Consider the following 16,888-nt stretch of genomic DNA (forward strand, 5'->3'; position numbering starts at 1 on the left):
CTCTGCCAGGGGCCTAAGGCCTCAGGAGAGGACCCTCGTGCCCCACCCCCACATCCAGGGGCTCACACGGAGTGAAAGTGACTCTCAACCTTGAATAGCATTAGGAGAAAAGGCCAGCCTGCCTCCCTCCCCGGCCTCCTCCCCGATCTCCTCCCCTGCCTCCTCCCCGACCTCCTCCCCAGCCTTCCTCCCCTGCCTCCTCCCCAGCCTCCCTTCCCAGCCTCCCTCCCCAGCCTCCCTCCCCTGCCTCTCGCCAGCCCCAGCCCCCTGCTGCTCGAGGGACTCCTGGAGAGGCAGGCCCAGTGGCCTACCCCCAGGGCCCAGCAGGGGACATCCCCACCAACGCCATGGTCATGGACTGCAAGGGACGCCAGTAGCAGGTGACCTTGCAAGGCCACTGTGCAGGTGGGCTCCAGCGAGCAAGCCCCTTCTGTCCCCGCTGTGTACCACCCCATTGTCTATTGTCCCCTATGGCCCTCGGGCAGCTCTGGGCAGCTCTGGGCGGCAGTGCGCAGCACGCGCTCTGCTGTGGGCACCAGGCCAGACCAAGGTGGATGGGGTGCGGGTGGCGCTGGAGAGGCCGAGCCCAGGCCCTGCGCCTTCTGGGGAAGCGGAATTCAGCTGTCACCGGCTCCATGCTCCAGGGACGGCTGGCGTGCCTGTGAGGGGAAGGCTTCCCCAGACGGCGCAGCTCGGGGACATGAGGAGGGGCTCCTGGAGGAACCCCAGGGTGCAGGATGGTGCGCCCAGCTCTGCAGAGCCCCGGGCAGGCAGGTGACCAGGCCCGGTCGGCCAGGGAGGGGGACCCAGGTCTGAGGCAGCCGCTGCAGTCCTCAGGGATCACTAGGGAAGAGGGAATCGCTGGAGAGAGTCTAAGTCCCCAATCTCAGGATTCAGGGACCTCCAATCTTCCCCATTCCACAGAAGAACGAGCACGGGCACAGCCGGGGCCAGCTCCCGGGGATCTGCATCTTAAGGAGGCAGGTGGGCTGGCAGGGAGAGACGTCCCCAAGCCCGAGCCCCAGGAGCCAGCACCGTGGAGCTCCAGTCCAGGCAGCTAACCAGGGGACACACACGCACGGCCTTCCACGTGTCCCTTCTGCCCTGCACCTGACAGAGCCTCTGGTGCCACCTTCTCGGGAGCCAGGGACAGGCGCACACGGTCAAAGACACCTCCGGCAGGCTCCAGCCAGCAGCAAGCTGCAGAGTGCACGCCCCTGGCGCCCTCCCCACGCCAGGGACCACCAGGGAAGAGGGAATCGCTGGACAGGGTCTAAGTCCCCAATGTCAGGATTCAGGAACCTCAAATCTTCCCCATGTGTCCTCTGCAAGGACAGAGCGGGGCGGGGACTGGTCGACCCACAGACTCAACAAGACTTAAGAAACCAACCAACAACTGCAGTGTTCAAGACACCCCAGAACCAAGCCAGCGACTGCAAGGTGCATAACCAGGGGGGCAAGAAGGCTCCTGCCCCTCGACTGCGCTGGGGTGCAGCCCATAATAACCTCACCATCAAGGGAAGCCTCTTCAGTTTCTGCAGGCCTGACCCCAGAGCAGCGCAGCGCAGCCAGGCCCACCGCCCTCAGCAGCCCGCGCTGGGCACGTTCAGGACTCAGCCTCTCACGGTCAAACGCTGCAACTCACGGAAAGTACTGAGCACTGCACCCAGCGCCGTGCTGCTGGCCGGTGGCCTGGGGACTGCTTGGCTGGCTCACGGCACTGGCCACGCCAAGAGAGAGGATCTGACACCTATCCCCCGCCCAGGGAAGGGGCAGACTCAACGTTCAAAATTCAAAAGAGTTTCCACCCAATGTGTCTCCCTTTTGCACCGTCATAGAGTCGAAGGCTTGTGAGTCGAAGGCTTGTGAGTCGAGCCTCGGCGCGTGGAGCCTCGGCGCGTCGGGGAGGGGGCGAACCACAGATCGGTCACTACTGACGCTCCAGAAGGGCCACCGTCCTGCAGAGAGAGGAGATCAGAAAAACAGCCATGAGAAGACGGAAGGAGGACAGAGACGGTTAAGACCTTACCTAGATACCATGCTTGCTTTCAAAGAAAACAGACCCAACAGGGCAGAAGCCGTAATTGAGGGTAAAATAAAACAATCCTCAACTACGTTCGGAAGCCACGTGCCTCTGGAGACAGGCAGGAGCCTGTGGGGTTCCAAGTAAATACTCAATAAACTGAAATGTTGCCATTAAAACACAATGTGGGGCTGCAGCTCAGTGGTGGAGCACTCGCCTGGCACGTGCGAGGCGCTAAGTTCGATCCTCGGCACCACATACAATAAAAGTATTTAATATATATATATATTTTTTTAAAAAAAGTGTGGTCCGATGGGGGAAATCTGAGGGTGATGTTAAGAGAACAGAGCTGATTTCTTGGGGAGTTTTTATCTTCGGGAGATAATGCTGGAATAGCCGCGGACCAGAGGGCAAGGCGTCTGGCTCTGTCATGGGGAAGCAGGTCGGCTGTGGACGGACGGCACTGACTGCTGTGGGCTCTGTGGACAGGCAGAGGGCGGGTCGAACTGTCTTTCCTGTTGAATCTGTTTGAAAGTTTTCCATAACTAAAAGGAAACCGCAAACTAGGGTTGGGTTGAGAACTGGGTAGGCACAGGAAAGTACTCGAGGCTGCTTAGAGTTTGGCCGGTTCAAGGTCAGCAAGGAGCGTGGCAGAGGGTGGTAGAAAAGTCAGAGGAGGCCAGAGACCCAGGAAGGGGCTGAGCATGCCCTGGGCCATTGGAGAACAGCGTTCACTCCAGGGGCCCCCAAGCCCTGAGAGAGCTGTGGGCCAGACAAGGTAGGATCATCCTGCCTTTAGAAGATCCCATTCATTTGTTTTCTGTTACCATAACAAAACACCCGAGGCAGGCTACTCACCAAGAAAAAGGGTTTTTTAACTCAGAGTTTTGAGGATGAAAGTCCAAATGGCATGGCAAGGGCTGCGTGGCAGATGGCAACGGGGACACACCAGGGGAAAGGGAAGATGGGGAGACGGGACCCAGGATCCCAGGAGAGCCCCCAGGGTCCACCAGGACAGACTCCCATCCCTCGCCAGGCTCTCGCTCTCCCCTCCTCTGCCCATGCTTCCTCCCCATGGCAGGGCCTGGTGGCCGTGGCCGTGGCTGCTCCAGTTCCCCTCTCCCAGGGAGTGACTTCAGAGGAAAAGGAACACAGATCTCAAGGAAGTCTGGTCCGCCTGGCCTGCATCTCAGGGCCACTCATGACACAGGGGACGAGACGCAGGGACAGAGTCAAACGGAGTGGACAGGGGATGTCCTCCTGAGAGGGGCTCTGGTGCCGGGCAGAGGTAAAGGCATGGAGCGCCTGGAAGCCCGGGATCAGGTGGTGGGAGGCTGGCCAGGGTGAGCTGCAGCCATGACCAGAGAGGAAGAGGGGACAGGGAGGGGGAGCTGGGGGGCCGGTGGCCTGGCAGGATCCAGGGGCTCAGCGCTGCACAGGCCCCAGGCCCCAGCACCCCAGCCTGCGAGGGCTCCCCCCGCTCCATCCCCGCGCCCCCTGTCATGCGACTGGCTGAGGGAAACCAGTCTGAGCCAGGCACAGTGGCCAATGCCTGTCATCCCAGCAGCTGAGCGGAGGATGGCAAGTTCAAGGCCAGCCTCAGCACCTTCCCAAGGCCTACGCCACTAGTGGGAGACTCTGTCTCTAAACAAAAAAATAAAAAGGGCTGGGGGCCCCAGGGAGCAGAGGAGAATGGAAGGAAAGTATCACACCTGAGCTCCCACCAGCCCCCAGAACAGCGCTGGCTGGTGTAAACTTGCATATCATTTAAATACTGTTCTCAAAAGTCAAAATACACAGGAATTCCCCAGTTCCGCCTTTCCCCCCTGGAGCCTCCTCGTTTCGGCTGCATCTGTTTCCAAGGACCCCAGAGAGGACTGGTCCCTGGGGCTGGTCACCTGCCTGGCCCCCGTCCCCTGAGACTGTGGGGCCACAAGGCCAGGAAGCCCTTCGTCGACCTCCTGGACCACCACCCAATGCCGAGCTGCGAGGCCTCCCCGGCTGCCTCCACAGCAGGCCTGTGTCCACTCTTCCCCTCCTGACGTCCCTCTGCCTCCCCGCCGGCCTCTGCTGCGTGGCCTGCCCCTTCTCTTGGGCTCCATGAGCACCATGGGGCCTCTGTGGGAGGTGCCGCCAGCTCTGGGGACCTCGCCTGAGAGGGGTCAGCCCCGTGTTGGAACGCCCTGTGGACTCAGTGTCCCCTTCCGAGCAAAGGGCAGCAGTTGTCCACCGGCCTCGGGGCCTTAGCGAGAGCTGGACAGGATCACCTCTGAGGATCCCCGAACCCGCCAAGAGCCCAGCCCACGAGGCCGGGCTCCTCCACCCCACGACAGTCCTCCAAGGACGGACCCTGAGACTGCCTCGGGGCAGGAGGGGCAGCAGGATCACCGCTGCCCAGTGGGAAACCCAGGCAGAGCGAGGGCGAGGGCCGCAGCCGGCGCTCCACAGACCCGGGACGGGAACTCACGAATCAGGAGAGGCATGATCCAGGCCCGCCGGGGCTCACCAGGACACGCCTTGGAGGGAGGGGCAGCCGGTGGACGGGCCCCACGTGGACACGCCACGTCACACGCGCCATGTGCCTCTGTCCGCCAGCCCTGGGCACTGAGCGGGCTGGCGGCCACTTCCCTGCCGCTCCTGCTCCCCATCCCCCTCCGCGTCCTTGGACACTGTGGGGGAGCTGTTAGGCCCCCACTGGGTTCCCTCTCCTACTGCCATCACCCGCCCCATGTGTCATCCCTGTCCCCAGCCCCCAGTCTCAGCCCAGCGAAGCCTGACAAATCCCTCCTCCAGACGTGTGTCTGCGGCTCAGAGCATCCCCCCAGGTAAAGGGGCACCCCATGCAGCGTGGCCAGGGTTCCCGTGGGCTCCCTTCACGCCTGGCCACTGCTCCTCCCCAGATCAAAACCTGCCCATCCGCCTCGGCCGCCCTGAATAGGCGGGAAGCTCACTGCCCCAGGACCCCAAGTGCACCCCAGTGATTAGACACCCTGTCCCCCCACAGTGTGTGGAGGGCAGGGAAGGAAGACACCTGGTCTCTTGTACAGATGGACAATAGCAGGAGTCACAGTAGTCGTGACCACACCGACCCGAGCGCTTTGCCGATCCGTTTGTTTGGTCTTCACTCCAAATCAGTGAGACTAGTTCCAATTCTGATTCTGACAGATGCGCACCTTTGCAAAGGCTGAGCCCGTCGGACCACCCAGGATCAGCACTCTCACACAGCAGTGATCCTTTAGCAAAGAAGTGGCTGCTCCTTCGGGGGTTCCACTTTGCCATAGTCCCCACCACTCCCTATTGTTCACCCCTCTGCCTCACTCACTTTCACCGTGTTCTCTGCCCCGGGGGCATCTACACTGGCCGCCTCCTCCCTTGCCCCTCCCCACTCTTGTCCATTCTTAAGGAAGCAGGATTTGGGGTCCGCAGATCGGCAAGATGCTCCGCCTTCCCACTTCCTTCAGATCCAGGAAGACTTCCTGCTTCTTCAACTCTGTAAATGTCTGAGCTGCAAAGACCCTTGGAGGCCGTCTGGCTCTAACCTGTCAATCACGGATGAGGAGACTGAGGCCCAGAGCTAGGAAAGCTGCTCCCTGTGGCCCCACCCCTCACAGTCCTGGATCCCTGGCTGCCGGCAGGGACTCTGTTCCCATTCCCAGCTGCGGGAGAAGTTGGGCTGGTGGCCTCTCGTGCCCATTTGACAGATGAAGAAACCGAGGCTAGACACGGGGTCTCTCTTTCCAACCTCGAGGCTGTCCTCAGATCTCCCTGAGAACCAAGACAAGTTCTGGTTGGAGGCCAGCTCCAGGTCCTGGGCCTCCTCCATCCCCCCTGGCCTTCGTCCTCTGGCCTTGTTCTCCTTCCCACCTTGACAGGGCCGGGTTCCGCCCTAACTCCCCCCCCCCCCCCCCCCCGCAGAGAAGGGGCGTTCCAGGGACTAAGCACGACCCAAGGTTCCTGGTTTCCCTGAGTTCCCTTTCCTCCTCCTGGCTCAGGGCCCTGCTGTCCCAGGACAGCCCAGGGCCATCTGAACAGCTGTGCAGGCTGCATACTGCTCGCCCAACACAGCTGCAGCCCTCACCGCCACTCACAGGGCCTCACTCTGCCTGTCACACAGTGCAGCTGCCTCAGGGGCCGAAGCCGCCCTTTCCCCTCCAACACGCCCCTCCAGGGCCAGTAAATCCCTCCAGTAACTGCGGAGGGGCCCCCAGGATGAGCAGGCAAGGTCCTCTGGGTGGGAGGAATCTCAAACGGCCGTAATTAAACTCACCATGGTGCAGGTTGCAGACAAAAGGGAACCCATAATGGGATTAGAGTTGTCATAAATTAAAGTCATAAATTCAGTGAGTGCTCCGTGCCCACAGCAGCTGCCTGGCAGGCGGCTCTGGGAGGCAGTGGGGAGAAACGGGCTGCAGGTTCACCAACGGCCCAAGCCCACGGGCCCAGGTCAGGAGCCCCCATCCCTCAGACACTTGACCGAGGCAAGTCGCAGCCAAGAGTCCTCCACCCTCCACGGGGGCAGGCCACGTCAGCCTGAGGTGGCTCGCTATCACCCCCCGAGCCAGCCTAGTCTTCGCCAACCTCCTGTCTCAGAATGTGCTGACACACACCCTGCCACCCACTACCTGGCGCCCATTCCATGGCCGTCGGCCTGAACGCGTGGTGCCGGGGGCGGGGGCGGGGGCGGGGGCAGGGGGGGGGATATTGGCCAAGAGAAAGTTCTGGGTTTGAGCCCAGTTCCAGGTCCTGTCGACAAGGCCACCTGGGACAGGTGTCTCATTCAGAAGCACTCTCCCCCCCGCCAACACCGTCCAGCCCCCTCCGCTTGCCTTCTCACTGTGTGTGTATTTACTGAGCGCCAACTGTGTGCCAGACTCTGTGCTAATCACCAACAGGAGCATCGAGTAAGCAAGACAGGCGACGTCACGGGGCTGAACTTCCACCGCGGGCTGGGAGCGAAACAGGCCATTTCACCAGCGATGGATGACCCAGCAGAGGGCCACTTGGGCCAGCTAAGGACAGCAGGGAAGGCGTTACCACGCATGGGCAGGCCCAGAGTGCTGGGCCTGGGCAAGAGCAGCGCATAAGTATCCCAGGTTAGAGGGGCCTGGAGTCCAGGGACCCTGTGGGCGGGGCTTGGGCATGGGCGGGGCCTGGTGGAGATGGTGGGTGTGGCCTGGTGGGAGGGTGGGCGTGGCCTGGTGGGGCGGGTGGGCGGGGCCTGGTGGGGGCTTTTCAACCATGCAAAATTAGGCCTGAAAGTTGGTGTTTCTGAAGAATGAAAAAGTGTTAGAAATCACACACTTTAAGAAGTTGACGAATATCACAAAACACAGGGCAAAGATATCTTCATTACCTACCTAACACGCTTCTGTAATAATTCCTTCTGGCCTGTCTGGATTGGGCTGTGCACTCTTGGACTCCTTTCTTTATGCGTCAAGATCTTGTAATTCGGTTTTCTAGAAAGAAAAGAGATGATTTCTGCAGAACCACAGAGTGAAATAGACACACATGTGCATTTGCACACACATACATGTATGTCCACGTATATGTGTAAATGTATTCTGCCTTATGAGACACAGGAACGCCTGTCCTCACACAGACACACTGGTGGTCTATGGTGTGTGCTCTATGTGGTCCACAGAACACGGCCCTGAAGACCTGTGCACACTAATCTCCAGACTCGTGAATACCTTAGGTAACGGCAAATGGGAATGAAGGCTGCCAATCAACGGATTAAGATGGGGAGGGGAATGGCAATGAAATCATAGGGAAGGAAAAGAAGACGGGAGCCAGACAGACTGCAGCACAGGGACTCACACAGAGGCAGTGGTCTCTAGAGGCTAGAGGAGGCGGAAAGAAGAATTCTCCCCTCAAAGCCTCCAGAAGGGAGCACAGCCTGCTGTCACCCTGATGTTGGCCCAGAGAGATCCGTTTTGGACGTCTGACCTCAGGGCTGCAAGTTAATGACTGGGTGCTGTTTAGCCACTCTATTAATGATATTTAGTTCAGCACAGTAGGAAACTAAGGCATGTCCAAACACAGGACTCGGATCAACTCCTTTCCACATGATCGCCCTTGGGAAAGGAGTGTATGCACACACACGCACGCACATACAGAACACGTGGGCACGCACGCGCACACACACACACTTTTACGCCATGTCCCCTCAAGGATGTTGAACTCCTGTTTTGAGGACCCTCAGTGAGAACCGAATCCTGCACTCAGAAATGTCCCCGGCAGGCTGCTGGCTTCCTGCGCAGTGTGTCAAGCCTCCAGGCCAGCACCTTAGGGTGCACCTGCTCTGGGCCCTGGCCCTGCCCCCACTTCGTGTCCTGACCCGCCCTAGTCCTGGCTGCCTGGTAGGAGTGCTCCTTCCTTAGGCTCAGGGACTGACCTGCCCTCCTATGTCCCGTTGAGGACACATGGAACCTCCCCTCTGCTTTGTGACACCCTCCTCTGGGGAGGAGGAGCACAGTCAGCACCATGCTCCTGAGTCCTTGGAACTGTGAGCTAGAGCAACCTCTTCTCTTAGTAAAGACCTAGCATAAGGCTAGGTCGCCGTGGCTGCTCTGGCATCCCCGACGATCTGGACGGGTTGTGGTTCCTATCGCCTGCATTTGTGGATCTTACAAGCACATGTGACAATGGGAGCTCCTGAGAGGAACCCCTGGGCACCTCAGGTGGGACCTGGGCAATCCAAGCCCTGAGCCTGCAGCCATCAGCGTGGGACAAGTCTACACGGCCTCACCCCCAGAACTCCAAGCATGTGTGGCACCCGGGCACTGAGAGCTGGAGGGCGGGGTGGGGCATGAGCCTAGGGTGCTGTGAGCCTGGGTGCTGTGAGCCTGGGTGCTGTGAGCCTGGGAGCTGTGAGCCTGGGTGCTGTGAGCCTGGGTGCTGTGAGCCTGGGAGCTGTGAGCCTGGGTGCTGTGAGCCTGGGTGCTGTGAGCCTGGGTGCTGTGAGCCGGGGTACTGTGAGCCTGGGTGCTGTGAGTGGGGTGCTGTGAGTGGGGTGCTGTGAGCCTGGGTGCTGTGAGCCTGGGGTGCTGTGAGCCTGGGTGCTGTGAGCCGGGGTGCTGTGAGTGGGGTGCTGTGAGCCTGGGTGCTGTGAGCCTGGGGTGCTGTGAGTGGGGTGCTGTGAGCCTGGGTGCTGTGAGCCTGGGTGCTGTGAGCCGGGGTGCTGTGAGTGGGGTGCTGTGAGCCTGGGTGCTGTGAGCCTGGGGTGCTGTGAGTGGGGTGCTGTGAGCCTGGGGTGCTGTGAGCCTGGGTGCTGTGAGCCTGGGTGCTATGAGCCTGGGGTGCTGTGAGTGGGGTGCTGTGAGTGGGGTGCTGTGAGTGGGGTGCTGTGAGCCTGGGGTGCTGTGAGCCTGGGTGCTGTGAGTGGGGTGCTGTGAGCCTGGGGTGCTGTGAGTGGGGTGCTGTGAGTGGGGTGCTGTGAGCCTGGGTGCTGTGAGCCTGGGTGCTGTGAGCCTGGGTGCTGTGAGTGGGGTGCTGTGAGTGGGGTGCTGTGAGCCTGGGTGCTGTGAGCCTGGGGTGCTGTGAGTGGGGTGCTGTGAGCCTGGGTGCTGTGAGTGGGGTGCTGTGAGCCTGGGGTGCTGTGAGTGGGGTGCTGTGAGCCTGGGTGCTGTGAGCCTGGGGTGCTGTGAGCCTGGTTGCTGTGAGCCTGGGTGCTGTGAGCTTGGGGTGCTGGCCAGACCTCAAAGGCCCCGCAGCTTGGAGCAGGGGCTTGTCCTCATTCAGCTCCCCAGCCAGGAGCAGGACGGCGAGGGTCAGGTCGCAGGAAGTGAATGGCAGGAGGAGAAAGTGTGGGCAGGGGCAGGCTCCTGCAGAAGCCCAGGGAGGGCATGGTGGGAGGTGAGAGTGGGTGATGTCGAGGGTAAGGAAGGGGAGGGACCACTACCTCAAGGTGGTAGCCACCAGACCTGGCGCCAGGCTGGAGGTGGGGCTTCCGGCTGGGGATCTGGAGGGCTCCAGGGAGAGGAGGTCCCTGCGTGCCTGGCCCCTCCCCACCCAGCCCCAGAACAGAGAGAAGCAGGCCCTTCCCCATGCCCCTGGGCACCCTGAGACTGGAAACACACCCCAGATGCCACGGGTGGGCCAAGAGCCCAGCCCCCAGGCCCCGCAGAAACCTCCCAGAAACAGACCCGGATCCCTCCTCTGGGCTACTGTCAGCCTCTGGGGAGCCTGTGGGACCCCACCCATTCCGAGCCCCTAGTCACCCAGTCTCTGAAGCCCCCTCCCCTGGTCCTCTGGGGGTCCCCATCCCTCTTACCCCAAGGCCCAAGCTGGGCCCAGAGTCGTCACTAGTGCTTATTAAGCCACTAATTAATTGAATTTTTCCCCCTCATTGCATGCTGTTAATTAGTTTCTTGTAGTAACAGAGACTATTATTCTTGGAAGTAATAACTTGGTCCGGGAGGCACTTTTAATGTTAGTTATAATTACTGGAGGAGGCGGGGTCCGGGCCTAGGTGGGCAGGACTCCTTCTGGAAAGGAAAAGGGCCGAGAGCCGGGCTCTAGCATCTAAGAGACGACTTTGGCTTTTGTCTTAACACCATTCTGTATTTTCCCAAATTTCTCCAATGGCAAACATTGTTTTTATAATATCAAAGTGATTTTTTCTTTCAAGTCAGGGAGATTTGGAGTGTTTAAGAAAATTGCCTCTGAGAGTAGGGAGCTGCAGAGTGCTGGGCGAGGGGCAGCAGGAGAGGGCCCCATTGTCTGATCCACACTGTCCCTTTTGTCCCCCAACTGTAGGCCCTAGAGAGTGAACTGCGAGCCAGGGTGCAAAGTCAGGCCTCGGACTCCATGACCAGGGACCTCACCCTGACCTGCCACGGCCTCATCCTGTCACTCTGATGGGCCGCTGAGCCAGGGGAAAGGAGCAGGGGCCAGATCTTCCCAGATCGGGGACGGCCTTAGACGGTTTTCCTTTGCCATAACAAAATGCCTTATGCTAGGTTCTTTATTAAGAAAAAAAAGAGGTTGCTCTAGCTCACAGTTCTATACTTAAGAGCATAGTGCTGGCTCTGCTCCTCCTCCCCAGAGGAGGGTGTCACAATTGTGGCAGCACATGCAGGAGAGAGACATGGGGAGAAAGGAAACAAGGGACCAGGCAGGGTCCAGGTTCTCTTTATAACAAGCCGTTACATGGGCACAAGGTCTGTGTTAGGGGACAGTGGTGCCCCATGACCTTAGTACCCACCATCTCTTAAATGTCCCACCACCCCAACACCACCACACTAGGGACCAGTACCTTTCAGGGACCAGTACCTTTCGGGGACAAAGCACAGCTAACCACAGCGGGGATCCGGAGTGCACGGAGAAGCATCAGGGGTCACAGACTGCTCCTCTGGCTCAGCCCCCACCCACGGAGCCTGTGTCTGGTGAAGGAAAGAGACATAATTAAGAGAAAACTGGGGGACAGAGACGCGTACTGTAGACAGGATGGCCAGGTCCCCAAGGAGATGACCTCTACACTGAGACCAAGGGTTGAAGGAAGAAGAAGAAAGCCCAGCAACACAGAGTGCACCCTGGAAGACACCTCAGGTCCCTGCGGGGGACCCTGCGCCACCCAGGCCAGAGTCCTGCCTGGCGCTCAGAGCCCAGTGAGAAGCCGTTACTCACGCCCTTAACCGCACCGTTACCCTCCAGCGAGACCCCCAGTAGCAGCAAGGTCTTATCGCGGTCATTAACCTGGGCGAGGGAGGGGGGCGCAGGGGCCACAGCGGAGTTTAAACTCCTCGTGATGGTGAAAGTGCCAAACGGGCTGAGGCCGCCACCCCTGGGGCAAGTCATCTTGCTCTTCCAGGTTCTTGGCGGCTGCCCCAACCTGACCTGTCCTGCCCCAGAGCAAGGCCTCGGTCAGCGCAGCCAGGGGCTGGCATCCAAGGGCCGCCTGACGTGGCCTCTGCCAACTTCCAGGGCGTACACATTCCCGCCGTGGCCACCACCCAGCGTCACTGAGGGCTGAGCTAGGGAGACAGGAACCCTGGTGCCATTCCGCTCCTGCGACCCACCAGTTCAGGGGCGCCCCGGGCACGTTCCCTCCTCCGTAAAGGGGGTGTTAAGTGAGATGATACGAGTAGCGGGGGAGGGCCGCCCAGGCTGGTGCTGAGCAGGGGAGGGCTTCCTGGGGTGGAAGCGGGGAGACCAGAGCAGGCAGGGATTGGACGGCTCCTTTAATCAAGTGGCCGGGGCCTGGCTGGGGTGAAGATGGCGGAGAGGGGAGCACAGAGACCTAGGAATCTATCGCAGCCTGGCCAGTGCTCAGAGCTGCCAGGGACATGGCTTGAGCTCCCAAGGACAGGGACCAGGCGGGCGGCTCAGCCCTCTGCAGCCCCGGCCTCGGGCCCAGCAGGCAGGAGCAGGAGCGGTGAATGTTCTGAGTGAATGAATGAGCCCTGGAGGCCCCCCCAGACGCAGGTGGCTGGTCCTCCCCTCGCTCAGCATCCCCAGGACACAAACGTGTCCCCCATGTCCCTGACAGGCAGCCTGAATCACTGCCAGGCCCTGGAACCCATCACCAGGAAAGCCAGCCCCTGGGACACGGGGACAGTGTCTTGGGGCCTGTACCTGGGCCCGCAGAGCTGTGTGAGAGCAGGTTAGAGACAGGCGCGTGATTCATGGCAGCAAATGCCCAGGAAATAAATATCACGCTGCCCTGTCCCCTCCCGTCCCGGCCTCTAATATCCTTCCTGCGGGAAGAGCCTTATTATTCAGGGCCTCGGTGACAGCCAACGAGTAAATCAGGCGCCTGGAGACTATTCCCTGGGGAAATTGGAGGTGGCTTCTGGTGATGGCCACTCTTCTGGGCCGTGTGAGAGTGGTAGGGTCACGTGGGGGCGGGGTGGACGTGAGAGCAATCTTCCACCTCCCCGTTCCCAGGAAACTCACCCGTTCCACACAGCTGTCCTGATGAGGGGTGCTCCACCCCGCCCCACCCCCGTGTGGTCATCGTGAACGGCAATGTCCCCCTCCCCCTTACCGTCAGTAGCCTTCCTGGGACAGGACCAGATCACAGGTGCAACACACGGAGGCACAGTTCAGAGTAGGCACCCGGCTCACACCGATTCCTGCTCTCCTGCTTTGAGCACCGCTCCGTCTTCTTTCTTTTCTCCAATGTCAAGACGACGCCACCCTGAAGTCCTTTCCCTGCTCCATATGGTGGGCCTCGGGCACCGCAGGGTCCCCGTGTCCCCTGGGCTCCAGGACAGCCCACGGCCCTTCATCCCGGCGGGTCCCCGGGGGCAGCTCGCGGTCAGCATTCCAGATGGGGGGCAGCGAGGAGATGCCTGGGGTGGAGGGCTTCCTGTTCCTGGAGACCTCGTGGGGGGATAAAGCTCCGTGGACCAATGTCCGCAGGGCTCGGTGGAGGACAGGGGCTGTGAACTTGGTGACCGCAAAAGTCCCAGTTCCAAACTCTTCGAGGTCAGTGGGATAGGCTTAGCCGGCCCCACTACCTGCCGCTCCAGAAGACCTGTCTCCTCATTGTATCTGAATTATGCAAATCAATACCAATGTCCATAGACGATTTCCCCTAACAAGTCCAGAGCAGGCGGGAGGCCGAGTCCTGGGGAGACGGAAACCTCCTGATTAGGAGCGAGTTTCTGCGTTTTTCTCGGGGCTGAGGGAATAAAGGCAGCATGAAACCCCCAGAGAAGAGGGGGTCAGGGGACAGCGCAGGGCGGAGGGGTCCACAGAAGAACACAAGGATGGGCAGGCAGTGGCCGAGGTCTGCGGGGCGACTTGGGGGCCCTCCCTCCACAAAGCACTTTAAGCTGGAATTTGGGGGCCCAGAGAGACAGAGAAGGCATGGCCTCTTACCCCTGGACAAGAGGGCAACCAGGTGCCAAGGAGTCCCTGAGGAGCCCATGGGAGAGAGGCCAGCGTGGTAGCTCTCAGGGGGTGAGCAAGGGACCGCCAGAGACCAGGAAGCACAGCCCCGGGCACCCCCGGAAGGCCCCCTGGAGATGGTGACCCTGGGCTGGGTCATCACTGGTAAGTGGTGGACCAGAAAAACGTGGCTTTGCCAAGTCCCAGCTCCCAGCCGGAGTCCCTGGCGGGACCAGAGAAGTTATTAGTGGCCCCCGGACACAGCCAGCCACGGCCCATTTGGCGCCTTTCCCGGTCGGTTTTGAAACTGTGAAATGAGCCCAGCCTGCGGGGCGGCCACAACAACGCCCTGACTCTGACGTTAAATTACAGATGGCGTTTTCAATTAAACGGGCGCTCGCAGCGGGTCTAATTTAGCTATCAGTTCTGGTCTGTTCTTTAAGTGCTTTAAAAAAAAAAAAAAAGCCAGCAGCAAATTCTAGGTCTCGGTGGAGGAGCCGGGAGCAGGGAAGGTCCCCAAGGTGGGGCACAACGCCCACCCTCAGCTCCCACGGGGACTCGCACGGCCTCTGGTCGGCGATCACACTGCCCAGCTTCCTGGGTGCGTGCCCAGCGGCTCCCGAGCAGACCCCGCCCTGACTCCCAGCTTCAGACGCCAGCCGCGGCGTCGGGACTGGCACTGCCACGGGGCGCGAAGGCCGTGCCTCTCCCTCTGATTGGAAAACACAGTCCGACGGGACCCTGGAGCCAGGCAGCTCCGAGGGCCGACGTGTCCTCTCGCTGACTCGCCTTGCCAAGTCTGCATCTCTCACCTGCAAAATGAGGACAGATGAGGCCGAGGGCAGCCAGGCCTTCCTGGCCGGCCCTGCTCTGGCAGATAAGCTGTGGGCCTCCCTCTCGCCTTCCCTGGGGACAGGGACCCTCACACCTGTCACTGTGGAGCCTTCCCATGGGGATCCTGCTCATCAGGTCCCTGAGGGCCATGGGGTGCTGTCCGTGGTGCTGAAGCACATCTGTCCCCTGGCCTCGGTTCCGGGTCACCTGGCTCTGAAATCCTCACCCCAAAGATGGTCACTTCAGATAACCTAAGGAGCCCAAATCTCCCCTGAGGTTCTGCCTCCCGTTTCTAAAGGTGTCCAAGGCCCAGGGTGGGGGACGGAAGCCCCCAAAGGAAAAGTGTCAGGTCCCTTTTCTGCCTCCGGTCCGTCGGCCCCGGAGAACCCTCACCCCATGCAGCTAAGCCCAGGTGCAGCCCTGGGCTCTGGTGGCTACCCTCTGGGCCTCTGGTTGTTGACCCCCGGTCCTTCTGGGTACTGGACGGATGGCAGAGGAGCTCTGCCCCGGCCAGTGTGTGCTGGCCCCCAGGGTCCAGGAGCTGGGGGAGCTGGCCCTGGTGGTCCTGATGCACCAGGTGGTCCACTGAGGAGGTGGGGGGTGTGTGGGTGTGGGGGGTGTGGGGGGTGTGGGGGGGTGTGGGTGGCTGTGTGTGTGGGGGTGTGGGGGGGTGGTTGTGGGGGGCTGTGTGTGTGGGGGGGTGTGGGGGGTGTGGGGGTGTGGGGTGTGGGTGTGTGTGGGTGTGTGTGGGTGTGGGGGTGTCTGTGCACCCCCACCCAGGTACACGTAGGGCTGAGGGGAGGGGGGCAGGGTTAGTGGCTCCATCTTGTAGTCCCAGCAACAAAGGTCCAGAGAAAGCCAGAAGCCCCCCGTGCCAGGTGAGGCCTGGAACCCCAGGTCTCGCAGACGGGGCAGGTGTCCAACCAAAGAGGCCAGCCCACATCTGGTTACATCACCTCCAAGCCTTAATGTCCAGGGCACACCCAGAGCTCCAGGGGAGGGTGTCCTAGGCGGGAAGACTTTGACCCTGGCCACTGTGCGTCCTGCCTGGACATGCCCAAAGTTCAGAGAGGTCCGAAGCCTCACCTGGAGCCACACAGCAGGAGGGGTGGAGCAGGGCACTGGTTTCCAGGCCTGAGCTGGGGACTTGGGTGTCTGTGCACCTCTGAGAATCCCAACTCCTAGTCCCTCCAGGAAGGCTGTCCCCTGCTGGGCAGGGCCCCGCCGTCAGACAAGGCACCTGAGGACCCGAGAGCCCATGTCCGGCTCATCCCCGGCTCCAGCACCTTCCGTGACAGCCCTTCCTCTCCCCGTCTCCACCCCAGGGAAACAGGAGAGAGACGTCTCTGCACCCCCAACCCACGTCACCCGGACCCCAGGTGGGAAACCAGGAGCAAGCTGGCTCTCAGGGGACACTGGGCTCGTCCCCGCCAACTCGGCCAGCCCGGCCATCTGCACCTGGAGGCGCAGGGCAGGGTGTGTTCGTGAGTTCCTCTCCCTCGCCCCCCTCCTCCCCCTCCTCCTCCTCCCTGTCCCCCTCCTCCCCCTCCTCCTCCTCCCCCCTGGACACCCGTCCAGGCAGAGGGTGGGGGTCCGAAGCTCTCTGGAGGGATCACACTCAGGCACCTGCGATGTCACAACAGGACTTTATATTGGGGAGCAATGAAGTGGACACCCAGGGCCCTGGAGGTAACAGAGCTTGGCCAGGTCGCCTTGACCACCCGGAAAGTTCCCTGCTCAAGGGTCAGTGCGTGGCAGGTGCGAGGAGGCAGGGGTGACCTGAGCTGAGCAGCGCATCCCGGCGAGCACAGCCCCCGCCCTCTCCCAGCCAGACCTCCCGCCTGGCAGGACCGCGGCCCGAGGACGAGCCTCGCCTCCCAGAAGCCCCCCTCCACCACCCCCTCCCCGCCGCATGCTGGGGACATGGGAGACGCCGCCCCCCCCCAGCCAACGAGCATCTGCTCTGGGGACCACGAGGGAGGAGGGGTCTGCCAGGGAACCCCCCTCCTGCCAGGAGGGTGGGAGTGGTCACTGCCAGCAGAGCCCTGCCCTCCACGGCCAGGCCAGGACAGGGAGGTGGACACCGTGCACCGGGACCAGACCCTCTTCCGTGAGCCCCACGGCATCTCCCCCTTATCTCAGTCACGTGGTCCTCATGGCCCTGTCCCCTGGGACCACCCCGTCACCACAGGAACC

The 16,888-nt window shown here is 61.1% G+C and overlaps 1 long non-coding RNA gene across 2 annotated transcripts; it reads right to left on the reverse strand.

Moving 5' to 3' along the window:
- Positions 1-255: 255 nt before the first annotated feature.
- LOC120890894 (uncharacterized) lies at positions 256-15,264 on the reverse strand. Of its 2 annotated transcripts, none has more exons than XR_013427406.1 (4): positions 13,011-15,264; positions 11,297-11,406; positions 7,381-7,479; positions 256-1,958 (listed from the first exon to the last, which is right to left on the reverse strand). It is a non-coding gene; the product is annotated as an uncharacterized LOC120890894 (long non-coding RNA). The 2 variants fall into 2 exon arrangements; XR_013427407.1 differs by having other exon boundaries at positions 11,280-11,406.
- Between the last annotated feature and the right edge of the window lie 1,624 nt (positions 15,265-16,888).

Source organism: Ictidomys tridecemlineatus, chromosome 11 (genome assembly GCF_052094955.1).
Source record: "Ictidomys tridecemlineatus isolate mIctTri1 chromosome 11, mIctTri1.hap1, whole genome shotgun sequence".
Lineage (NCBI taxonomy): Eukaryota > Metazoa > Chordata > Mammalia > Rodentia > Sciuridae > Ictidomys > Ictidomys tridecemlineatus.